This window comes from Diadema antillarum, unplaced genomic scaffold (genome assembly GCF_040938485.1).
Source record: "Diadema antillarum isolate AM-2024a unplaced genomic scaffold, OU_Dant_1.0 scf00000181, whole genome shotgun sequence".
Classification (NCBI taxonomy): domain Eukaryota; kingdom Metazoa; phylum Echinodermata; class Echinoidea; order Diadematoida; family Diadematidae; genus Diadema; species Diadema antillarum.
The window spans coordinates 2,593,830-2,621,495 of record NW_027271070.1 but is presented as its reverse complement, the minus strand read 5'-3'; the positions used below and the strand labels follow the sequence as shown (position 1 = coordinate 2,621,495).

The 27,666-nt window shown below is 40.1% G+C and overlaps 1 long non-coding RNA gene across 1 annotated transcript in view; it reads left to right on the top strand.

Moving 5' to 3' along the window:
- Positions 1-21,617, top strand: part of LOC139723122 (uncharacterized) — a 39,043-nt gene extending 17,426 nt beyond the window's left edge. Inside the window, exons 2-3 of the long non-coding RNA XR_011710328.1 lie at positions 20,469-20,621; positions 21,406-21,617. This is a non-coding gene — a long non-coding RNA (uncharacterized lncRNA). The remainder of the gene's footprint in view (positions 1-20,468; positions 20,622-21,405) is intronic.
- The last annotated feature ends 6,049 nt before the right edge of the window (positions 21,618-27,666 follow it).

Sequence of the window (27,666 nt, the reverse complement as noted above, 5' to 3'; positions counted from 1 at the left end):
TCGCCTGCCGGGCAGAAAGGTGGATTTTGGTTCGTGATGACAATTCGACAGAGTTTTGAAAGCTTTTTCATGTAATATAACAATCATCTTTCTGTGTATGCGATTTTTTTTTTTCAAGGCAACAATCCTTTTAGGTAATTTCTGCCCCCTAGGTGAAGGAGAACAGTACGAATACCTAATTGCCAACATTTTGGAGAGGAAAATTAATGACACTCGTCCGTCGGCTGGGCTTGCGTGCCTTGCAGAAATCAGTGCGCACAACTTGCGTTGTAAGCGCGGAGCAGGTGCTTATTCAGTACGATCTGCGTGCCCTGTTGAAGAGTTGAACTCACGAAGTGCCGAATAAGCACGGACTACGCACTTATCACGTGCTCAACACGCAAATGCTACGTGCGCTGTCCGTCGAGCAAGTGACGGCAGGAAGACGCATGGAGTCAGTGCGTTGTACGCACGTTTACTGTAGAGGGCACGTACGCTGCCCGTACTTAGGGTAAATCCGTAGCCCGAACGCAGTGAAAGTTCCTCGTGACATAAACGTGCTACGGCGTGTCTGCGTGCTTCAAAATCCGTACTGAGGCGGTACTTACTACGTACGGATCCCAAAGTTTTGTTCACGTTTTTGCAAGTAGACAGCATGCACTTGCAAGTACGGCGAGTTGTGACCACGGCTCTTCCGTCTTTCGTAAGATGGCCGTAAGTCTGACGAAAGAATAAAGCTACGGTCACAAAGCTTTGTGCGAACGATGCGAATGTTAAGGCCGTGTCACACCGTCCAGCCTTGCGTGCGACTTCCGAAGAACATTTTTGCTATCCGGAGGTCCCCGCAGATGACCCACACATGACAGTACCTAGCATGTATCTCAAAAGTAGTTACCCGGTGGTGCGCACGCTGGCTCTATTTACCTGCTGCCAAAAAAGGTTCTGTCACACCAGCTAAGCGGGCTTATTGCGTATGGGGATTTTTCAGCACGCAGAATAATTTCTGCGGCCGGACAAGGTTTAGGGCGAGTTTGACGTGGGTATTACATGATAAACGCGTGATACCTAAGTCCTTCTTGCGTGTATTCCGTTGAACTGCATGTTAGGCGCGTGGGTGTCACGTGATAGCTTCGTGATAGCTTCTTTTATGTCAGTTACGGGCGACATACGGGCTCTGCGAAGTACCTGCGCTACAACTGCGTGTTCTCTGCGTACTAGTCGCCTGCGAGGTGAGAGCTAGCCTGAACAATAGGCTGGTTCGAGTGGATGGGCAAACAATCATTTGTCAACTAGCTTTCAAGAAGTGAAGATGCCCCGTAGACGGAAAGTGCACAAGGGCAGAGAACGTCCAGTGGATGGACAGCCACAAAGCCCGGAAGATTCAAAGCAAATGCATCAAATTGCTGTTGAAGTCCATTCGGCGGATGAAGTCCTGTCCGAAAGGGACCAGGTAGTCTTCGACGCCACAGAGGACAGAGGACAAAGAAGAGAATGAGCCCACAAATGGCACGCACTCCCTTCACATAGGCATAGATCAGCGGGCAACTTACCTACTTCAAGTGGGTCAAATGCCTGTGAATTGCGGCGGCTACGGCCCTCCTACCGGTGTTTTGCGTGGAACTCTTCGGGCAATCCTCGCGACTCATCCGGAAATAATTTTGGTCATGCTCAAAACTTTGCTGCGGGAAAATTGGACTAGCGTGCGCACCTTCGGGCAACTAAGGACGAGATAAGTGCTAGGTACTGTCAAGTTCGGGCCAACTGCGGAGAGCTCCGGGTAGCAAATTTGTTTCCCCGCAAGTCAAGCCGCAAAACTTCCCCAGATACGGTATGACAAGGCCTTGAGCATGCTCAAAACTTGTTCCGGAAGAGTCACGGGAGTTGCCCGTAGAGGTACGCGCAGAACACAAGTAGGAAACCCTTACCGGTAGCACCTCACATGCAACTCCAAAGCAGGTACTTCGCAATCCCCGTAAGTCGCTCGTAACAGAAAATGGATCGGTTTCAAAGCTCTCACGCGAGTCATACGGAACGCACGCAAGTAGAAGCTAAGTAGCACGCGTCTAGTAAGTAAGAAACTAGTGCGAGAATTGCAAACATTCTTGTCCGCCCGCGGAAAATCTTCTACGTGCTTTAAACTACCTCCTCGCCACAAGCCCGTGTAGCTTGCCCGGACAGGTGTGACACCGCCTTTACTGTTCGTACGAATTCTGGAATTCGTACAGATTCGTAGATCGGACACAGATTCTTACGGTCTTCTTACGAATTTCGTACGAACGCTGTTTAATTCGCAAGAACAACTTTAATACCTTTAAGGGCCGTTCACACTGGAGCGGTTTTGCGGCAGCGGCAGTGGCAGCGGTGTGCCGCAAAAATCCCTCGCGTGTTGTTCATGTACAACCGTTCACACTGGAGCGGTATCGGCGACTTTTCAGAGCGGCATCGGCGACTTTTCAGAGCGGCAACCGCAAGCGGTTTTCTCGAATCGCTCCGCTGAGGCGAGGTTGCTGTTTACCAATCATAATAGAGCATAATTTGTGACGTTATAATGTAGGTGGTAAACTTTAGCTTGAAAAGAGTCTCGCGAAGGTACAACACGTCGATCGTAGAGCTGATTGAAGAGGTCTGGAAAAGACAACGTTTGTACAATAAACGTGATTATGCTCACAAAAACACTAGTGAGGAAAATACCGAGTTAGAGACCGTTGGTGATAAAATCGGGCTAACGTGAAGTGGTAAGTTACTCGTTTGGTTATCTCGAGATTTTGCATAAATTTGTTTCGACGCATGACAGCAGTCGCTCTCTGTCAGAGACTACATTGCAGATTGTAATTTTCCACGTATTTTGCCATAGACGCAGACTCGCCAGCGAAAGAAAGCAGTCAATCAATATCACAGTCCCATATACGCCTATCTATGTCTGATTTGCTATGGTATTCTGCCAACATGATACTGAAGACTTGAAGTCTAGAGTAGATCTAGAACTACTAGGTCCATTGATAGGAGCACTCCTACTGTCCTACTAGTCCCACACCTACTAATGTATGGGGTCCATAGATGGGAAGGGCTTCCCATAAATGGACCACATATCTCTGTACGGTCGACTGTATACCGGTCTAGATCTAGACCTTCTATTCATATTAAAAGAAAAGTTACCATGGTCAACCTATCTATAATGATAAGGCTTTAGTAGACTAGACATTCTACCGTTACTGGTTAGATATATTTGGTATCATACAATATTTCTTTCAATTATTTCTGATAAAATGAAAATGATGCAGGGAAAATTTTGGAATTGAAGTAATTCATAAGTAAAGATTTGGCATAAATATTCTCAGGGCTTAGGCCCCGTAATAGCGGTAGGGGAATGATAAATGACAAATACATTCAAATAATAATAATAACAGCAACAACAACAGCTACTGTAAGGTGAGGCCTGATTATGTGATAGTACTGTTAACATTAGACGTAGATCTGGACTCTAGTCTAGAGTTTCTAGGCCCTAATAGGTATTATGTTCTAGGTATTGACTGTGCCTCTATAGATAGGTCTAGACGTAGGTGTTTTTGTATTGCCATACTGCCACCGCACAGTGGTATAAATGCATGTACACACGACCACGACTATGTCCGTTGGCATGACAATGATCGACTAAATTTACTTAAAATTACTCGCGCTCAGTCATGCATCATCAGACAGGCAGGGAAGTAGGACTGATTTATCTTGTGAGAAAGCAAATTAAATCCCCTCATACAGAGTCTGATCAAGTAACAGGTAATGTTTTAAAATCACTTTAACTGTAACTGTAGCTGGTAAGCATGTGCATTATCTTGTCTTGCCTTTCCAAAGATGCCAAAATTTCCTACAATCAATAGACTTGGAGAGTTCCTTCTTAAGGGGAAAAAATGCCTAGTGATGCAGTGGTTGGTCAGTTGCTGACCCTTGACATAATGTATATCAAGGGTTGAAGCAGCCACTACTTCTTCTGGAAGGCTGTGCCAGTCCTTTGTGTTCTTCAGTAGGAAAGATTAACCTCTGTATTGTGTTCTGCAGGTAATTCAGTGCATTAAATCATGTTGGTAGCAATACCTAATGTGTATTTTCATTAATATTTTCATTGAGATAAGCACTGGCATATTAGTGGCACTTACATTATACTGCAAAATGAGCAATTTAAGAGCAAAAATCAGATACCAAAAGTTCAGGCAATTTATTCCTGGAGATGGCGATTGCTATGGGAGTGAAGGACTAAGGTCCGTTTTAAAAGAGACCTGTATATACTACATTTTCTTTGTGCTGAGTAAAAATTCTCCCTAATCATGTAAGGAAATAACGTTATAATGCATTGTATAACACATCACTTTTATAACACATCACTTGTATAAATATTATTTACCCTCAGGTAAACATTGATTGAATCTGCTGCCCTCCTATTCAGCGGATGCGGAAAGACCATGCAAAGGAGGGTGCATCCCTGACCAGGCTTTGACATGCGAGCTCACTCATTGACTGGAAAGCTGTGAGTTTCAGCTTTTTTCTAACTGAAAGTGCATTGTTCAAAAGATTGACATTCTAGGTACATGTATTCCATAACCATTGTTCAGAACTTGACATTACTCCTGTGGGAGGAAAAAAAACCCAACCCTTTATTTGGGAAGTGATGGTACATGTACTGTACCTGATAATTCCAATTACAACACAGGTACATATTTTGTGTGTCACCTAGAACTAAAGGGTGGGATTTCACGGAGCACGCGAACGATTTGCGAAGGACGCGAATGACAAAATCCAACATTCGGAAAATCATTATTTTAGTGTATATTATAGTGTGCCATAGATGCCTAGGTCAAGTAATTGGCCCATGCCAATATAATCAGTTTCGGAGGACATGAAAAATGCAAGTCATATGTAACTTTGAATGTAAAGTTGCCTGTCACTTTATTTATTATTTTTTTTTTGGGGGGGGGGGGAGGGGAGTGGTCCCAAAAGATCTGACTTTAGACAAAGTTACACTTCTTTGCAAAAATAGTTCTAGTTTTTAATTAAACTAAACATGAAAAAAAATAGCACCATGACTAAGGCCAGAGGTGTAAATTGTTTTGTTGTGATCTGTAGCTTTCTAACAGGCCTGTACTACCTCCCCTCCCCCTTCTGAAACAATTTTGCCCCCTGTTTCCAGATATCATGTTTGACTCACTCGTGTATGTACATAGAAGATTTTCAGCCTTAAAGCATGACCTTTTAATCTTGGTCACTCTTGCTCCTAGTTTGCTGGAGTTGCTAATGAATATATGATACAAAATTACTGGATATATCATGTGTTTAAAAGCGTAACATAATGCTCATCAATATGTCTTCAAAATGTTTACACTGTTTTCATAATAATGCTTGCTTTTTTCGTTCTTCCAAGTAGGACTGTTTAAACTGCTCATTTGTGGTGGACACAGAACATACGCAGTCAGAGCACTTCATCCTTCTTATTGGAGAAAGCAAATTAAACCCTCTTCTGGTACATGTATCTGCAGTTGTGGAGCACAGGACACAGTCTTGTCAAGGCATTGTGGCTGCAGCTGATCTTGCCTTCAAGTTGATCTTCGTTCTAAATCTCAACTACTGGCCAAATTGCATGGCAGTGAGACCATTTTTTAGAGGGACTCCTGTACAAACAAGGAGGATTTGTAACTTTGGCATCCATCCCTTAGTTTCTAAATTTGCCAAGTCAACCATAATGTAACCATCTATTCGTCTGCACCCTCCCCATATCAAGTCTGAATAAATAAAACAGCAGTTGTTTGAGAAGTATTTACAATGTTATAGGGAAATAGGCACTGACCTTTGATTGTGGTCTCCTCATATAACAGTGACCATGTTCTTTCACAAGTCATTTGCCATTCGGATATTGTTGCATTTTGACTATACACCTGTACCAAGTATGAATGATAAGGTACATCTATATTGATACTGTTAGTGATCAGTGCTTCTTTGAAACATGTATTCACTTTTCAAGGAGTTAGTTTCACTTAAATGATTATGTAGACAAGCACCTATGAATTGATAAGCTGCTAATTCCATTATTACACACCACACCCTCACATAGTGTGTACAAGTTGACAAGGGATGTATAGAGCACCAAACCGTGACATTGCCATAGAAACTAGTTCTAACTGACCTCACCTGGCCCAAATATCTGTCAACACTATTGTTAACCATGCTTGCACCTGTTTCCAACCCAAGTTACAACAAATCTTTTGATTTTTTTAGCAGTCGATCTAGAATTTGGCATATGTCGCAGGTAAATGTGTAATTAATGTGCTGCCATGGTTATGAAACAAATTCTATGGAAAACTCGAAATCTGATTGCATATACAGGCCCACAACACAAGACTTCCTTGCATTGGCAGTAGCAACTAACACACTGTTCAAACATGTGATAAAATTCCACCTTTTTACTGTGCACACTTACCTACATAGTACCTGATACATGTGTGTATTTCACAATGGAATATGGATGCAATATTGTACTATGCTGCAGGGCAATGAGTAAAATAATTGACAGTAGAGCAAGCACTTTAGAGTGTACCTGGTGAATGTCACTACAATTTTTGAAAGCTGCAAGTTTACCTTGAAACCCAAATCTATAAATATTGATATGGCATCGAATATATGTAGGGTGTATTACATTACATGTATTGTATAATTTTGAGCACTCAGTTTGTACTGTGCTTGCATTAAGTTAGTACACAATGTCAGATAACTCATATCAGATCATGGCATTAAATGCATAATACGTTGCTATTCTGTTTGTTACATGATTTTGTTAATCTGACTAGATGTTAAATTGAACCATGTAAGCACTGAGGTGACCATTTTTGTTGTACATATATTCCTTTGCTTATCCTGATTTTCTTGTGTTTGTCTTTGTAACAACAGTATGTGTCCAAATCATTGTAAATCTCAAGTCTCATCCACCTCCAAGTATCCACTCTTTCCTGCTCACTTTATTTCATGAACTCTGTACTGCTCTCTTCTCTCAATCCTATTCTCTCCTTCATTATTCCTGTTCTACAAAAGTGCATGTGGGCCCTAATACTTTTTGAGGTTTGAAAGATGAAATGTAAACAACTGATTTGTCTTATGTTGTGATGTATGCATTTCTGCCAGGAATTTGCACTGAATTGAATTATTTTTCAGTTGTAAGAGATGAGAATATCTATGTTTATAGAAATTAGGTCCAAGATGCAAATTACATTGGTGTTAATTATCATACTTTCATCATTCACAAAATCTATTACCATTACTATATTGTTTTGACATCTCATGCGTATCCATTTAGATTTACATAGTTGCTCATACAGTGTCAGACCATTGTGAATTTTCCTTTTACTTGTCAATGTGCTAGCTGTGTTGAAAAACAGAATAATATTACTTCCCTTCGCAAATGTGAACAGTATGCATATACACTGTATTTTATTTCAGCAACAGGCTGCCATATTAGATCACATCAAATGAGAACGTATATATTCTAACAGTTGTGTGTATGCCTTGGAAATCCACTGTCTGTTAAAATTCTTTCCAGATTTCTGAGAGCCGTCATTTGGTGGTTTAGTACAGATGTGTGAATTTGAAATCCAAACTGTGATTATGAAAGACTGTTTGTTTGTGTGTGTGTGTTTAATGTTTTTTTTTGTTTTTTGTCTAAGGGGACGCAAAACCGCCGTGAATTTCTCCCCCATGCATAACACTAACATTTTGGAGAGTGAAAAATGCTTTCCTGGTTTTCCCATAGCTAGGAGTATGTGGGCGACTTTATTATGGTCCAGTTGTGAACCACATTATACTCTGCACACGTAGGTCTAAAGTACGTTTGAGTAGGAGTGTGAATGGTAGGCATATTACCTAATTCTTATCCGTGGCAGAATATCCTATTGACGGTGACTTCCCCTCACCTTTCCAGAAAGAGTATGAAGTGGGACAGATATCAAATCACACATTTACATTTCATCTGTAGAGTTTATCGGTAAAGATTGGAATGACAAGTAAAGAAGTATGTTGCTGTTTATTGTTGTTGCTTGTTTTGTTTTGTTTTGTTTTTTGGGAGGGGGGTGTTGGTAAAGAGCTCATCTTTCATACAGTTGGCTACTTCGCCGACACCAGGAAAAAAAAAGTAGTAGAAACAGTGTATTCACATCAGCACGAAGTAAGATAAGACATTTCTAGTATTACTTTAGATGCTGAGTAATTAAAAAAAGATAAAAAACAACAACAAAAAAACAAACACACACACATACAAGGTCACCTTCGCAGTTTACATTTGAGATATTGTGGCGTTGGATGCGCACCTTTTATGTATGTGCATTTCACTATACGTGTAAAACAGTCGTCCGACACAATTTCTCAGGGATGCCAAGTTCAAAAAATTGTTATGAGTGAGATTTTCGTGACTCGGCATCTCGGCGAGCGAATGTGCGCGCAAGCGAGGGTGTGGGAGGGGTCCCCTCCCCCGTGGCCTCCTACGGTAGGGAGCTTTTTCATTTTTTACCTCTTAACGTATCGATCAGGTGCATACTTATGTGACTATTTTTTACTTATTTTCGAAGACAAAAGGAAGATATATCTTCAATTGTAACTATCAGTTTAATCCTTTGAGTTATGCTCCTTATTAATGGCCCAAATTGCAAACTTTGCCCGATGCGTGAGCAAAATGGGTGCCATGCGTGAGATCGTGAGACAACCCCTAAATGCTTGAGTCTCACTCAGAATGCGGGACACTTGGCAGCTCTGATTTCTGCGTGCATATCAGTAACAAAAGGAATATTTTGCAGTTTCCTTGAACAGTCTGTGTTGATTTTTTTTTTAAAGCAAAAAGTTGAAAAGCTGAGATTCCGGTACTGATTGTCCAATAGTCTTCTTGCATGAAACGAATCCTTGATATCTTTGATTGTAAGTTTCATTTTGGAAAAGTGATTTTGTTAAGTCTCAGACCCAGGGGAATGTATTCACGATATACATGTGCATATTATGTAATTGATTACTAGTTAACTGCAGGTGTCCAAGGGGACAATTTAATTTGCATATTACGCGCGGCAAACCGCTCTAGTGTAAATAGCGTGCCGCTGCGCCAGAGAGTAGTGGCAAACCGTTGCCGCTGCCGCTGCCGCGAAACCGCTCCAATGTGAACGGCCCTTTATAGAAACGAGATGATTTTCAGTTATATAATGGTCGTAGAATTCGTACGTTTTTCGTAAGAATGCCTTGAGTTATTCTTTCGTCAGACTTACGGGCATCCTACGATTTCTTTTTGTCGTAAATTGGGCGTACCTGCAACTCACGTCCCTCTCAAGTCATTCGTAAGATGATTTCACCATTTTTTGTTTATATTTTGTCGGGTTGTTAAAAAGACGCTGTCGAAGTTGAAAGTTTTATACTTCAAGATGGGAGTAGTGCCAAGAAGAATATAACTGCAAGTGCATCTAGAAATAGAGGAGGAGGAGATTTTTTTCTCCAACCCTCCTCTTCTCGCTCCTTCCCCTCATTTCCCTCCTTTCTTTTCTTCAACTTCCCCTTTTCCCTCTGATTTGCCTTCCCTTTTGGTCCCATATTTAGCAGAGATGCTTTCTGGTCGAACGCCTAGAACAGAGTGAGGATTTGAACTTCGCGCTTTATACCCCCTAAAACTTAACAGTTGTACAAATTATGTATCTACTCCTTACGAGTCCCTTACGAACGCCTTACAAACTCGAAGAGTTGTTCGTAAGTACGCCGTACGAATATCTGTCCGTAAGGCGTTCTTACGAAAGACGTAAGAGCCCTCTTTAAACGACTAAAGCCCCAGTCACATAATGCTCTGCGTCCGACGTTACGTCCAAAAAAAGTCATTTTTTCTGCGGACTGCCGCGGATCCCTTGCCGTCACCAGAAAAATATTACATAACATACGCGAAGAAATGCGGGCGATGCGGACAGATACGACCAGATGTGGATACTTGCGTCCACTTGCGGATGATCTTACGAATTGATACGTAAGTTGATCTTTCGACTTGCGTAAACATCCGAATACTTCCCAACATTTGCGGAGAGTTACGAATATTTGCGGAGAGTTACGAATATTTGCGGATAGTTACGGATAGTTACAAAGTGCAATGACTAATTATTGACAACGTGGTTTTCCCCTGTGATCCCTGTTCAGTCAGTGAATTCTGCTAGTCATGGCACCAAAGTTTCCCGTCAAGAAGCAAGGTAGTAGGGCTAGGGGGCGGCTGAAGTGGACAATGAGGAAACAGTCGTCCAAAGATGAGTCAGGGATGGAGGAGGAAACACCAACAACTGATGGAGGACCAAGCAAAGTATGCAGGCACGGTGGGCGGAAACTCACATGTCACGGTAAGCTCCACGTGCTTTTAACCCCATAAAGCCCAAGGGGATACATTGTGCCCCCCCCCCCCCCACGAGATTTTCATTGGCCACTCCTTCGCCCTTTATCCGATTTCAACCAAATTTGGTGACTTTTCATAAAATCTTATTGCAAACATTTGATATATAATTTAGCTATATTTGATGTTGCTGGTTGCCATGGCAACCATAAACTGACAACCATGTCAGTCAGATTTTGCATCTTTTTTTTCTGTTCCCATTTTATTTAACAGCATTACAGTGGATAAAATGGGTGCTTCTTGGCTGAAATTTGTTGAAGGAGCAAAATTTGAAGTAATGATGGTCCCGGAAAGTATTTCTTATTATTTCTTGTGTTTTTATGTGACAAAGGCATACAACAATAGATGTAATAGAGAAAATTGAAAGCGATAATACTTTCGAAAGATTGCCCTTCTATTTTGTGTTATTTTTATTTCCTTACCCAAGTTATGCCTCTAATATCATTATTTTATCATATTATCAATTTGCAATGTTGAAATTCCACTATTATGCAAATATGAAATGTCATAATAATACATCAGGTCACCTCAGGTGTCATAATGTATTATTATGTTGACATGAATAGCGCCTCCATGTGGTGACCTTGAGAAATTTCAGCCATAACAAATAATAGGATTCCACTTGGTTATAATCTGTGACAAATGTGAAAATGATTGGTCTACAATAAGACATATAAAATGGGGATAAAGAAATTATGTTTCTTACATTTTTCCTATGTATTCCTTTATATTTTATTGGGCTTAGTAGGGTTAATGTAGCTTTATACTGCAAGATTTCTTCGTGATTTTTACTTCAATTTTAAATTTCATGCCCAGTTTCGTTCACTTTTTTTTCATATTCATCTCACTAATCTTGTTTATTCTCTTCATTTCACAGACGAGACAAATGACCAAGCGATCATGAAGGCCCAAAGGTTGACCAAAGATGAGGCCAACGAGGCAGAGAGCGTATCACACGAGGCCCACGATGAGGCGTACGAGGAGACGCACGAGGAGACACATGAGGAGGCCCACGAGGAGGCCCACGAGGAGGCCTACGAGGAGACGCACGAGGAGACACACGAGGCACACGAGGAGGCGAGCGAGGAGGCCATGAAGTTGGCGCAAGAAGCGGCCCACGAGGAAGTGAGTAATATGGCAAGAGAGGAGGCTCAGCAGATGATCGTAGAAAATGAGGCGCAGAACGTGACCCAGGAGGAGGCTGATAAGAAGGAGTTCCCTGTACAAATTCAGAGAAGGAAGAAACCGAAAGAGCCATCCTGCCATCTCAGTAATGAACAACTAGATGATCTCCAGGACTGGCTCACCAGGAAGCCAGAACTCTATGATCTCAAGGTATAATCTCTTCCATTTCTTTCATGCTGCCATTGTAGAATAGACTGTTTACATACGTGTTAGTAGAACAAATGAAGAGTTTGTTCACAAAAAAGTCAATTTTTGAAGATTTTGAAGTACGGTGTCTGTCATAAAGTTCAAAGTAATACCTTTTAAATGATATATTGTTCACTATTATAAAGGTGCATTTTTGAAGTTATAGTCAAAAGAAGCAAAACTTTTCTTATTATTCTCTGTATTTTTCTTGACCTTTAATCGCAAATATCTCCATTTGGCAAGTATGGACTTATCGGTTTTTGCAAACAAACTCTTCAAATATCTATTCATTTATTTGTTTGTTTGTTTGTTTGTTTGTTTGTTTTGACAGAAATTCAGAAACAGAAATAAATCCAATGAAGTGCCTTTTGTTTCTCCTTTATTTTCAGCACCCCGATCACATGAGACCCCCGATCCAGACGCCAGATGGTGATGGCGAAGAAAAAGAAGAAGAGGAGGAGGAAGCAGAGGAGGAGGAGGAGGAAGAAGGAGAAGGACAGGAGGCCCATTCATCGAAAGCATCTGTCACCCTGTAGGTTCTAGTATACTTTGTTTTTTCTCTCGTTCTTTCCTTCCTTCATTTCTTACTCGTGTTATCTTCGGCTTGACGCAGCTGTGTCACATTCGTGTGTGCATTCTAGTGGCCACATACCTTGACGGATTTTTTTTTTTATTATTCATGTTTTTATGGAGGTTTATTTTGGTAATATCTCCACACCTATAACTTTGGGTGATGCTCCTCCCAATGTTCTGTCTTTAATAGGGTGAAATGTTATATTTTTGTGGGTAGTTTGTGTGCGTTCTAGAGTCACATTTGTTATCGGATTTTGTTCAAATTCGGTATGGGGTTTACTTTGATAATCTACAATAATTTAGATTTTGGATGTGCTGACCCCGGTGTTCCTTCTTTCATAGGGTCAAAGTTCATGTTGTTGGTAAGATTTTTTGTGATAAAACTGACCTACACATATGCATCAAATGTGATATCTCGAACATTGTTAAATCACTGCTCCCAATGGTACACAGTACCTTTAACCATTTTGCTTGCTTATCATTTGTCATCGTTTGTATTTTTGCAGTGCTCCAATCAAAAAGAAGACGCAAAAGAAGACGAAAAAGAGCAAGAAGGATGAAGAGCAGTCGGAAATATTGCGGGAGATGAAAGCGACTATGCAGCAAGGTTCTACAATAAATTCAGGCGATGCTGGATGTTGGAAGGGGTCAACACGGTCAAAGCTCTCCGAGATCAAGAGAGAAGAGCTCATTTGGACAGTATCTTTATTTCGTATTGCCTACCATCCACGACTCTCTGTGGCTTGACTGCCGGTTTGAAATCAATAAGGTCCTGGACAAGTACCAGCGTAAATCCAGAGATTTAGAACGCGTCCAAGCAACCATACCTCAACACACAGCTCGGACACAGCAGAGTACCTCCCTGGGCCAACAGGTTGTAGCACATCAGCTTCAGCAGGCGTTCGAGAAATCTTGTACGCCTGTTAGTATACATTACACTGTCCTCTTTTAATGAATTACGGACACTCGCACACACAAACGCACACACAAATACAGACACACACAAACACACAAAGACACATTATGCAAACATATTATGTGACTGACACTGACTTGCCTGACACCATTACTCACGTGATTATGAAGCCTTTTTCACAACATATATATGTTTATATGTTAGTGCTGTCATTATGTGTTTTTTCCTTTTCTGTCTATTTATGGGCTTCCATTTCTATTTCTATGTTGTCAATGTTTCTAAACATTTGTTCTATCTCTATTTTTTTCTTTTGTGCTGTTACAATTATTTTCGCTGTTGTTGCTTCAGACATTTTCAGTTGCTGTTCTGATGCCGATTGTTACCAATATTTTCACTGATTCTTTCTGTCCCGAGGGGCCCACACTCTACAAGTTTCGTCTGTTCAGTGGGTCCCTCCGTTTTTTCGCCTTGTGTACGTTGATATTCCACTTTAACTCAATTTACTTCAGGCATTGTAATGTGTCTTTACTGTAAGTATACAAGTACTGTTTTACTCTGTTAAACTCACTTTGTTTGTTTGTTTTTATACGATTTCTTTCACTGAAGAAAGAGTGATGTATGTTATGTTATTTTTTATTGTCGAAAAACGGAATAAACTTGAACATTTAATTTTCTTTTTTTTTTCCCAGTCTCCGATGCGTATGGGCTTAGCACAGTGGCAGTACGAGTATCAGCGGCCAGAGCAGACATACTTATTTCCGGAGGGCCAGACTACTTTCACCCCGCAACAGATGGCACTGTTTGATCAACCCAGGGCCACAGCTCCAGCTGCTCTGGGAGTTCCACCAGTGCACACCAGGATGGTGCGGGTTGTCAAACCCCCACTTGTACAGACCATCATTGGACCATCAGCAGCTGCAACAAGCACAGTCACCACGCCTGCCACATTTGTTATCCCTCAAGTGCCCACGAGTTCTCCAGAGGTCTCCAGATGCCATTCAGCATCCACTACTTTCACAGGCTCGGAGGATTTCTTAGCATTCAATAGTGCCCTCGGCAGCGGATCTGGACACGTCGCAGCAGGGCGGAGATGCGCAAGTCAGGTCTGTCGCCTCAGACAGTTCATTCAGCAATCTTCTAGGGGGTGGCATGAACATCAGTGCCACCGAATTACAGGACATTGGCAACAACGTAAAATCTGGTGTGTAGAAGCAAGGATAACGAGAGTGTTTAATAAGGATCAAGGAAAATACCGATCAGATTTTTTTTTAAGGATCTACTGTATGAATGGTCAGGCTCTTTCATGATAGTATCCAAGTATGTCATATATAAGACTTCTAGACGAGGAGCAAGAATAAAGCAGATCAAAGCTTAGTTGACGTTGAGCATTTAAAATGAATGCTTTCACATTCTTTTGCAGGTGTTTGGTGCTACTTTCTTTTCTGGTACATTTTCTTAGTCAAATTTGTAAGGTAAGGGTAGGGGCTAGCAATAGGATCATTTGGGCAAGGATACAGGACAAAGATTTGGGGTATAATTAGGATATAGGATTAGGGTAATGATAATCTTAACTCTAATCCTGGTCCCATAACCTCAGCCCTTCAGAAGAAATTTAGCTTCAAACAATACCTTTCTTTTGTCAAGTTTTACGAAGAAGGAGTATCTTATAATGGTATAAGTAATGTTTTTTTTTTTTTTTTTTTCATGCCGGAGAGTCGGCGGTTACATATGTGCAAAAGATCATTTCATTCGCTGGGACAGAACATTATATCCAACTAGGTGACATGCATAGAATATTGCAAATATTGATCCCCTCCTCGAAAAAAGTGGGGTTTCATGATAAACGGATTGGATTTTTGTCCCTCAAACCCAAAAATATTTTTTGAAAAAAAATGAAAGAAATATGTGTTATAAACAGCAAACTTATCACATATTGAACTGTCTTATATTGTAAACTGGAAAACCTGTACATGTATTTATGTCACGTACAAGACTTTCCGTATTCCTTCGATTTGTTTTACAGCAATAAAAGAAAGTGAAAATTTGAATTTGGAAGTTTGATTTTTATTTGTGCGACTCAAATGTGAATATACATCATTAAGGCGCAGAATACATGACATAATTATACCACAAACAAAATACAATATAGATCGATAAGTTAAACAATAGAGTAAGACAATAATGATTTACAGACATGGAATACACAAACTACGTTTTCGGTAAGAATGTTCATGATTTACTGGGTTGTGTTAAGGAGACTGTTATACATGTAGTTCAGTAATACTTAATGAATTTCCAGATTTAACAGAAACCAAAAACAGTTGGACTTTAAGAACACCACCATCCCCCAACGAGATACAATGATTATAAGAAATTTAAAACGCATTCCATGGAGTTTGAAGTTTTTAGGACTTTAGAGAAATACTAAATTCGTTCTCATTTCATATATCGCTGTCCCACACCCTCCCCAATCAGAAAAGTAAATAAAACGCTGTCACCCTACCCCTACAAAAAATATTGACGTCTTTTGAGTGACATACGTTCAAAGAGTGCAGAAGAAATATCAAGTTCAGCGCAAAGAGTCAACCGGTGTCGTCTGTAGGTGCAACCTAAAGTGACCAATGTGGGAGAAACTTCATAACTCCACCATGCGGTTCTGCCACCCCACAGCTCCGACTGTGTTGTAGTATTCCTTCAGGTACATGCGCTGCATCTTGGCAACACGGGTAGTGTGGTTTCCCACGAGTCTCTGTTCCATGTCTTGCATGTTGGTGTCCTGTCGCCACTCCCCTGGGATGATGTTGCGCTGAGCGTCCTCACGGTCAAACAACTGGTTCTGTTCCCCGGGAATGCGCTGCCTCAAGATGTTCTGCAAAATAACGCATGCCATCACAATATTAGTGACTGTTTCCGGCCTCTGGAGCATCTGTGTCAGCATGCAGCGGAAACGGCTCGCCAATATGCCAAAAGCATTTTCAACCACGCTGGACAATCTGTAATTGAAAATCCTTTCTTCATGACTGAGCTCTCTAGCACAGAACGGCTTCATGAGGGTGGTCTTCAGAGCAAAGGCACTGTCTGCAATGATGAAGCAAGGGACCGGCCTGTCAGTTCCTGGCAGGGGTTGTGGTTTTGGTAGACCAAGGTTTTCATCAACAGCTTCCTTGAGGGTGGACCGGTTCCAAATCTGGGCATCGGAGGCGGCACCAGGGGCACCAATGTCCACCCATCGGAACCTGGATAATTCGAAAATAAAGTGGACATAACATCCAATATTCAATTTCAAAATTTTCAAATCAAGCTGGTATCATTTTTATGGGACAAAGCTTTATGGAAAAATCCTCATTTGTAATATGTATTTATATGTAATGAAAGTGATAATATGGGGGATTGTTTTATAAGATTTAATGACAAGTTGTTGCTAGTTTTGATAATCAAAGCAAAAATGACACGGTGAATCACTACGAGTCTTTGATTTCATTAGATTAATCGGTTAAAATAACTTTTTGTGCAACAAAGACATATATTAGCAATGCTAATTAACATTTTGTTAATCACATACTATTAGTTTATAATAAAAAAATAGAAGATGCTCGTATGTTCAAGCACAACGCTCCAATTTCATTCTCATGTCTATGAACATTGCTATAATTATCAAAGTAACAGCAGCTTTAAAATTAGAACTTTCTCCACTAATCTGGTCAATCTGTATACATGCACATATTAAAGCAACATACAATGCATTATGATATCTCTACCACTAAGTAGATTCGTAACAATGGTGTTAGGATGATGTCATGGTGTTAACGGGTAATAATCTATAGCCCACCTGTAGTCAGCGTCGACTAAAGCCAGTAAAGCTACAGAGAAAAATCCCTTATAGTTGAAATATTCTGAGCCGCTGTTTGGGGGGCACCTGATGCGGATGTGCTTGCCATCAAGAGCACCGATGGTGTTGTGGAAATTCCACCGGGCACCGAAGCGGTTGGCTATCTCCTCCCACTCCTCTGGGGTTGTGAGGTTCGAGATGGTTTCATCACCATACTCTTCACATATGGCTGTACACACTTCTCGAACAATGATAGAGATACTGTTGTGCGGAACGTAGAACATGTACATGAGAGAATGGTAGGAGTCCCCAGTGGCTACATAGCGCAAGGTGATGGCAAGCTTGAGTCCAACCTCTAAGGACTTCCGCCACCAGGTGTCATACTTGCGCAGACGCGGAGTGAGACGGTCCCGCATCTCAGCGAAGAGTTCTGGACTCAGGCGAAGAAAGTTCTTAAAGGACACGACATCCTCAAGCCTCAACATATCCAGCAATTGACTGTAGGCACCATGCTCCGGTCGTAGAGTGAGCCAATTCCAAACCCACACTGTGCGAGGTTTCCGATGGTTGGTGACGTCCAGGTACCGTGCCACCAGGTAGGCCGTCCTCAATTCAACGTCTTCAAGGGTCTGCAGTGCCAAGTAGATCTTCGCCAATTCACGTCTGTCCATGGCGATAGTCAGAAGGGAGCACGTGGAATATTGAGGGAGCCTGTTGAATGTATAGTGGCCCATCAAGCTAGTTGAAAGGCAGGGCACTTGGTGTTGGGAGTGAAAAATGGAAAACGTCATAGGACGCAATTGTCCGTAGCATCCGTAAATGCCCGTAAATGCCCGTAAATGTCCGTAAGCGGACGTACGTGTGGTGATGCGTTAACTTGCGGTCAATTTTGGATACTTGCGGAGGACGTAAGCGAACGCAAACGGACGGGAGGTAAATTTGTTTGCGGATGGTCTGCGTCCTAGCTACGTATAGTTACGTTCAGTTACGGATAGATACGTTTGGTTACGGTTACTTGCGTAAGTCTGCATCCGTGGAGTTCCTCTGCAAAATTTTGAACATTTCAAAATTTCGCAGGCTTGGCGCCGTCATTTTGCGATTCTTTACGGATGAGTTACGGACAATTACGTCTACATACGTCCCTGCGGATGCCTGCGTCCACGCTGCGTCCCTCTGCGTCCACTCATTCGTATCTATCCGCGGCGGACGTAATCCATCGTAAAGCACTGTGTGACTGGGGCATTAAGGCGTTCTTACAATCATCGTAAGAATTCAAGGCTTCTTGAATTGTCTCTCGACCCTACAAAATCTTGCGTTGTTCTTACAATGTTCGTACCACGTTCATACGGTCGTCTTACGAAGAGAGGATTTCGTACGAAGTTTTAAAAAAAAAATCTTGGACAAGACCATCGACCAGGCTACGAATTTACGAACGGTCTAAGAACGGTCTACGAACTCTTGATTCTTACAGCCTTAAGAAGATCTTACGAAATTGTCTAAAAAATCGTTCGTACGGCGTTCGTAGCAGTTCGTAAAGGCATTTGTGACCGAGCCTTTACCCAAAGCATTCTTATGAAAAACGTACGAATTCTACGGTCATTGTATCAATGAAAATCATTTTGTTTCTCTAAAAGGTTTTTAGTTGTTCTTGCGAATTAAAGAGAGTTCGTACGAAATTAGTAAGAAGGCCGTAAGAATCTGTGCCCCATCTACGAATCTCTACGAACTCCAGAATTCGTATGAACAGTGACATTCGTACCAAGCTTTGTGACCGTAGCTTTAGGCTACCTGATTGAGCGCGCGGGAATTTGAACACTTCGTCGAGGCGGCCATATCGGATTTCAAAATGGCGGCCATTCGATGTTTGTCAGACACATCAAATTAAAAAAAAAAACGCTCTTGTGTACCAAATCTTGGTGCTACAGGTTATTCAGAACTGAAGATAGGGCTCTTTAAAGGACAAGTTCACCTTCATAGACATGTGGGCTGAGTGAATGCAGCAATATAGTAGAACACATCAGTGAGATTTTGAGCAAAATCGGACAATCCGTTCAAAAGTTATGAATTTTTGAAGTTTCTGCTCTGTCACGGCTGGATGAAAAGACTACTAAAGCTTGTGATGTCACATGAGTACAACGATATAAAGAAAGAATAAAGAAAATTCAACATATTTCCATTTTTCTCGCATAACAAAAGAACACTCTACTTCTCTCTTTCAGAAGGCAGGGGGAATAATACTACCCTCAACATACATCAGTAGCAAGTCGAAGAAATGTGCACTTTATTCAAAAAGTAAAGTTTTGTGAAATTCTCTTTTTATTTTCCTTATATAGTGACATCATACACTGTAGTAGTCTTCTCTTCCAGCAGTGACTGCGCAGATAATTGAAATATTTGCAACTTTTGAACGGATTGTCCAATTTTCCTCAAACTTTCACTGATGTGTTCTACTAATATTGCTGCATTCTCTCAATCCTTATGTATATGTGACTCTGCACCTCAAAACAAACAAAATGTCGCCAGACATGAATTTTTAGTTAAGACCATATTCTGAAAGAGCAGATTTTAAGCTTTAAAATGACGTATAACTCAAATCAAATGGACTCCCCTAACCTATCTAAATATTGGAAAGAATGCACAAACTCAGGAAAAGTGTCAACTGAGAAAAGAGGCTCTGAAGTACAGTGTCTATTCAAGCGCTTAATCTTTACCAAACCTTGCTGGCTGTGCGATGAATGGGACAAAAAACAGGAAGTAAACCACCAGAGTAACAACAATTAAGAAAGTATCAGATTAAACTGAAATTAAGCATGCCTCATTAACACAGTCTGTCCATAATTGATAACCATAACTTTCAAAGCAGTAGCACTATCCTTTCAAAAGTTATTAGAGTTGGAAGTGAAGAGTGTGGACAAGGTTTTTCAAAAATGAAAAAGGGATTCTAAAAACACACCTAATCACACTATTCTACCAACAATGTTCGAGATAAACTGCTAAAAGAACACACTTTCCTGCCCGTTTTATGATACCAAATTTTAGCATGATGTAAAAGAAGACCCGCTCTTTCAGAAAATATCAAGTTCGGCTGGGTTGACCCATTTCACTTATTTTCAGTCCTCACGCAAAATCAGCGTGTGCGACTTTATGTTCGTTTTGAGGTGCACGGTCACATATGAAGGTGGACTTTTTCTTTAAATCTATTTTATGATGGTCAGATCTCTTGGACCCGGCATTTTTTTTTTTTTTAATCAGCGCCCCAAAATACCCTTATATGCAAATTTACATACTTTCCGCCGGATGTGAGCATCCCGACCAATTTTTGTTACATATCTGCCCAAATAGTTCGTTTATATGTTTATTCCTTTTTATAGATTCAGAATCTGAAGCTGTCAATTGAAGATGCTCAGTGGCAATCCTCAATGGAAGGAGACGTGACCAAATGGATTTCAAGTATGCCACGTCTTACAAGCTTTCGGGTGAAATGCTGCTACTTTGAGCTCCAGGGTGGAAAGACCGCTACCATGGTACCAAACTGTCAGATATCTGTTGCTTTTGTTTCGATAAAAGTTACATCTGGTATTGATATCATAATGTTATGTGTATCATTATGTGGTCATTTCGGCAAAAGGAAAAAGTACGGACAACCCAAAACTAAACCACTTTCAATAAGGCTGTTTTTCCTATTACTTTTTTTTTATTTCACATAATATTATAATATGTATGTTCTTTGTAGTAAGGGATGGTCGGAGCTAACATAATGATCATAGAAACCTTTAAAATTATTTGTAATTACATAATAATAGGGATTTAAAAAGAGCAATCACCAATAACATTGTTGGATTGACTTGAGAGTGTTTCGCTACTAGTTCTAAAATCATTTCTACGGAAACCTATCATTTGATACACGTTGGCTACATTAAGTCTGTACATAGGGTAAAATTTCAGAAAATTCACGTTAGTGGGCTTTGGGCTTTGTTCTTGCTTATTGTCATAAATTTTGGATAATATTCCACTATTTAGATTGTTGTCAAACCTCTACCGGTATGCCTTTCAGGTAAGGTTTACTCAACGTACGATTACGAACCCCCCCCCCCCCCCCAAGTAAATAAATAAATAACAAATTAATAAAAAATAAAAAACACTTTTTCTCTCTCTCTCCCTCTCTGTCTTTCCAAAGAAAAAGAAAATAATTATGGACGAAAGAACGACGATAGCTTTAATCTCATATGTTATATTTGTATTCTGTTATTCAATGTGATATTGTTTTCTTAATGTCATGTTTTACTTCATTTCTCTGCGTTTCTACAGACTGACGATCTGAAGTTGCATTTTCAAAGCAGTGACAGAGATTTTAAATACCACTCCTCTATGGGAGGAGAATTGGCCCGATGGGTGTGTACATTGCCAAGTCTTTCGAGCTTTACTCTGACATGCGACTTCTGGCCTGAAAATTTCTTCTCAACAGCCGTTGGCTCAGCATCATCATGTGAGGTAACATCATCAGGAAGAAGAGCCTGTACATAATTTATATTTTCTACATGTGATGCCTTTTCGGTGTCCGGGATTTTTTTTCCCATTTATTGGGAAAACCTCTGATAGTAGAATGAGAATTCTTGAAATCATAATAATCTCTGGGAAAACATATGTCAGACCAAAAATGAAACCGAATAGAAAAATGAAAAAAAAATGACTGTAAAAGGGGTATTAGGGTGAGAATGACGTCATCATGTGAGGTGACATCAGGAAGAAGAGCCTATACATAATTTATATTTTCTACATGTGATGCCCTTTCGGTGTGCGGGATTTTTTCCCCAATTATTGGGAAAACCTCTGATAGTAGAATGAGAATTCTTGAAATCATAATAATCTCTAGGATAACGTAGGTCTGACTAAAAATGAAACCGAACAGAAAAGTGAAAAAATGCCTGTAAAAGGGGTATTAGGGTGAGAATGACGTCATCATGTGAGGTGATATCATCAGGAAGAAGAGCCTATACATAATATATATTTTCTACATGTAATGCCTTTTCGGTGTCCGGGATTTTTCCCCCAAAGTATTGGGAAAACTTCTGATAGAAGAAATAGCATTCCTGAAATTATAGTAATCCCTGGGATAAAATAGGTCAGACCAAAAATGAAACCGAACAGAAAAGTGACCACCCCTCAAAAAAAAAAAAAAAAATGATTGTAAAAGGGGTATTAGGTTGAGAATGATGTGGTGTTGACGATGGCAGAGTTATCTTATTCGATGTTTTTCGTATAGTGCATGCTCTTTGTCCTCCTCTATTCTTTCTAAAGTTTTAGATTTTATATTCTATTGAGAAATTCTGTAGTCATCCGTTTTGAATTTCGAACGAAAAAATTTTAACCCATAAATAACGAAAATACAGGAATAAGGAGAGCATTGTAGAAGTTTGTCGACACATACACGCACCATGGAGCTACATAGCCCATGCCAAAACCAAAACAATCTCCTCCTCTCGCGGGTGCCCCCCCCCCCCCCTGTGGCGGTGACTGATGCTTAGATTAGGCCAGGGTCAAGAAACAGGTGTTTTATATCTTTGGTTTTTAAGTCCTTGATTGCCAAGATATACACTGGCATTGTCTACAGGGGTGTAGCTTCTTCAAACGAGAGATGTGCCTCATAATTGCACTGTCAAAGAGAAGGACGGGAGACAGCAGACGATAGAGAACGGGAATCAAGGAAAATTTTATTCGAAATGCCGAACTTTAACGAGCTGACTCATTAAACACTGGGTTCTGATCTTTCGTATTTTGCAGTTAAATTCAAACTCCTTTCTTGTATTCTTTCACTAATGACTGGTCACATACTTCAACACAAATTTGACGAAAAGACATGTTAGAATAGTTGGGAAAAGAGCGTGGAAAAATTGACAACCGCACTGTAGTGCTTTGAACCATTACAATAATCGATATGAACGTCATGATATCTTCACAACATGGCTATCTTTTTCTTTTGTAATGCATAGACACCTTGGAAGATGATTATTATATTTGGATTTATTGATTTTCTCTTTTTTTGTAGAAATGAGTTAGCATATCTGTGACAAGAAAAAAGCGTGAAGACATTTTTCAACATGTTTTTCAATCTTCGGTTATTACAATCTCGATTGTGAAGACTGTATTGTGACGAATATTTATTTTGTCTTCACAAAAAGATCCTGAATTCGTGATGACAGTATATCTAATCTGTATTTTCCCTCAGTGTGTCACTTTATTATCATTTTTTGCTAGATTCAGAATCTGAACTTGTCAATTGAAGATTCCCAGTGTCATTCCTCAATGGAAGGAGACTAGACCAAATGGATTTCCACTATGCCACTTCTTTCAAGCTTTCGGGTGAAATGCTGCTACTTTGAGTTCCAGGGTGGAAAGACCGATAGTATGGTACCAACCTGTCAGATATCTGTAGCTTTCGTTTCTATATAAGTTACCTCTGGTATTAGTATCATAAATATAATGTGTATGGTCATTTCGGCAAATGGAAAACGTATGGACAACCCAAAACTGCACCGCTTTCAATATGCTTCTTTTTACTATTATTTTTTTTATTTCGCATATCAATATATATGTTCTTTGTAGGTGGCGGTCGGAGCTCACCGAAGCATTTGTAATAACATTATAATAGGGGTTGAAAACACCAATCATTAATAACATTGTTGGATTGACTTGAGAGTGACAGAGATATGCTGTTTTCCTAGACGTTATAAAAACATTTCTACGTAAACCTATTATTTGTTACAAGTTGTCTACATTAAGTCTGTACGCAGGGAAAGATTTCAGAAAATTCACACTAAAGGGCGTTTCGTTATGTTCTTGCTTATCACCATACAATTTGGATAATATTCCACTATTTAGATTTCTGTCAAACCTCTGCCAGCATGCCTTTCAGGTAAGGGTTACTCAACGTACGACTACACCCCCCCCCCCACCCCCCCCCAAAAAAAAAAGGCAAAAGCAAAAAAAACAACAAACGGAAAACAAAAACAAAAAATATGAAATGAAAACTTTTTCTCTCTCCCTCTCTCTCTCTAAAAAAAAGTATGGACGAAAGAATGACGATAGCAATCATCTCATATGTTGAATTTGTATTATTCTGTTATTCTCTGTGATATAATTTTTTAATGCCATGTTTTATTTCCTTTCTCTGCGTTTCTACAGACTGACGATCTAAAATTGCATTTTCAAAGCAGTGACAGAGATTTTAAATACCACTCCTCAATGGGAGGAGAATTGGCCCGATGGGTGTGTACATTGCCAAGTCTATCTAGCTTTACTCTGACATGCGACTTCTGGCCTGAAAAGTTCTTCTCAACAGCCGTTGACTCAGCATCATCATGTGAGGTAACATCATCAGAAAGAAGAGCCTATACATAATTTATATTTTCTACGTGTGATGTATTTTCGGTGTCCGGGATGTTTTCCCATTATTAATATTGGGAAAGCCTCTGATAGTAGAACAATCATACTTGAAATCATGATAATCCCTGGGAAAACATAGGTCAGACCAAAAATGAAACCGAACAGAAAATTGGGGAAAAATGACTATTAAAGGGGTATTAGGGTGAGAATGACGTCATCATGTGACGTGACATCATCAGGAAGAAGAGCCTATACATAATTTATATTTTCTACAAGTGATGCCTTTTTGGTGTCCGGGATTTTTTCCCCATTTGTTGGGAAAACCTCTGATAGAAGAATTAGCATTCTTGAAATCATGATAATCCCTTGGATAACATAGGTCAGACAAAAAATGAAACCGAACAGAAAAGTGAAAAAAAAATGACTGTTAAAAGGGTATTAGGGTGAGAATGACGTCGTCATGTGAGGTGACATCATCAGGAAGAAGAGCCTATACATAATTTATATTTTCTACATGTGATGCCTTTTCGGTGTCCGGGATTTTTTTCCCATTTATTGGGAAAACCTCTGATAGTAAAATGAGAGTTCTTGAAATCATGATAATCCCTGGGATAACATAGGTCAGACCAAAAATGAAACCGAACAGAAAAGTGAAAAAAGTGACTGTTAAAGGGGTATTAGGGTGTGAATGACGTCATCATGTGAGGTGACATCATCAGGAAGAAGAGCCTATACATAATTTATTTTTCTACATGTGATGCCTTTTTGGTCTCCGGGATTTTTTCCCATTTATTGGGAAAACCTCTGTTAGAAGAATTAGCATTCTTGAAATCATGATGATCCCTGGGATAACATAGGTCAAACCAATAAATGAAACCGAACAGAAAAGTGAAAAAAAAAATATCTGTAAAAGGGGTATTAGGGTGAGAATGACGTGGTGTTGACGATGGACGTATATTCTCAAATGTTTACCAGAAATTATACAGTCCATGATTATCCAACTCGTCAACGTTACGCATGTCGTCTTCCACGTACCCGAACAATTTTCGCGAAAAAAAAAACCATTATGTTCACTGGGCCCAAATATTGGAACGAACTCCCGACGGAACTTGTAAGTTGTACCACTTTAACCTCATTCGAACGAAAACTGAAGCAATATCTTCTTAGCAGCTACGGCATGCATAGTGTATAGTTCTTGTTGCTCTTTCTGTTACCCCTTGTCTATCCCTTATTAGCAGTCCGGCGAGATCCTAACCATGAACACTATTTTTGATCAGTCTGCCTATTGCGCTCTTCATGCACCTATTGTTCCACTCGGTTATCGAAATTCTCGCGCGTGACAGCTGTCGGTTACTATGGCAGAGACTCCAACTCTCCCGTTTTCGACGGGAGATCTCCCGCCGAAAGCCCATATTTGCAAAATCTCCCGTTCTCCCGTTTGAGATTTGATTTCTCCCGCCCTGGCTCTGTGTCTCCCGGTGGAAAGGATTTCTTACTTATTGCTATCGTATGTTGAAAAAATAAGCCTTAGATAGCACCAGAGAACACCTAGAACCCTAGGAACTTCGCGCTTCGCACACATCAAGTTGGAGTCTCCCGTTTGCTAGGGGTTTCGGGAGGGAGAATCTCCAGATCAGAAGGTGCTTGGGGTTGGAGTCTCTGCTATGGTCACACGGAATGCTTGGTTTTACGACCCATACTGAATGTTACTCCTGAGCTTTATTTCCCTAGTACACGGTATTGTTTACATTCACGACAAATCTCATTATCATTCCACCTTCTACTTATGTATTTATGTCATACAGTAACGCCATTTTCTATACTCTGCAACACACCCCTTGAATATCTGCAACCCCAGTTGTTGTTCTACCAATATCCTAGTAGTAGGTTATACTGCTGCAACATGTGACCTTTCTGTATTTTTATTTAGTGACATATATTTGATTTGGATTTTTTTGTTTTGTTTGTTTTAATCGGTTTCCTCACTCCAGTTATAGTTTGTCTTAAAAACATCCGCATTTTAAACTTCCCCTAATCTCATTACTCACGGGACCTGCGGCTGTACAAGCTAATGCTTTTACGCAGGCCCCATCATATTTTTTTTTCGCATCATGACCACAGTTTAATTCGCATGCATACAGACCTTGTGTTTATACCAAATCAAACTTCTGTACATTCCGATGAAGTCTCATCTAAATTATGTTTTGTATAATTTTCGTATTTATATACTTTATTGTGATATATGTGAGAAATATGAAAATAAATTGAAATAAAAATGAAATGAAATGGTAGAGTTATCTTATTCGATGTTGTGCGGATACTGCATGCTCTTTGTCCTCCTCGTACTTAACGATACCATCTATGTTAATGTTCTATCTATCCAATTGTTTCTGAAATTATATGTAAAAGTTTGCTGTGTTCCTTACCCTAACTCTCACAAGAAGAATATTGCACTGTCAAAGAGACGGACGGGAGACAGCAGCAGACGATAGAGAACGGGAATCGAGAAAAATGTTATTCGAAATGCCGAACTTAACGAGCTGACTCATCAACCACTGGGTTCTGATCTCTCGTATTTTGCAGTTAAATTCAAACTACTTTCCTGTATTCTTTCACTAGTGACTGGTCACATACTTTAACACAAGTTTGACGAATAGATATGTTAGAATACTTGGGAAAAGAGCGTGGCAAAATCAATGAACCACACTATAGTGATTTGAAACATTACAATAGTCGATATGAACCTCATGATTTCTTCAGAACATGGCTATCGTTTTCTTTTGTAATGCATAGACACCCTGGAAGCTAGTTATTATATTTGGATTTATTGATTTTTTTTTAGAAATGAGTTAGCATATCTGTGACAAGAAAAAAGCGTGGAGATATATTTCAGCATTAATTTCAATCTTCGGTTATTACATCTCGATTGTGAAGACTGTATCGTGACGAATATTTATTTTCTTTCACAAAAAAAAGATCGTGAATTCGTGATGGCAGTATCTAATCTGTATTTTCCCTCAATATGTCACTTATTATTATTATTTTTCTTTAATAGATTCAGACCTGAACTTGTCATTGAAGATTCTCAGTGTCATTCCTCAATGGAAGGAGACTTGATCAAATGGATTTCCAGTATGCACTTCTTTCAAGCTTCAGGGTGAAATGCTGCTACTTTGAGTTCCAGGG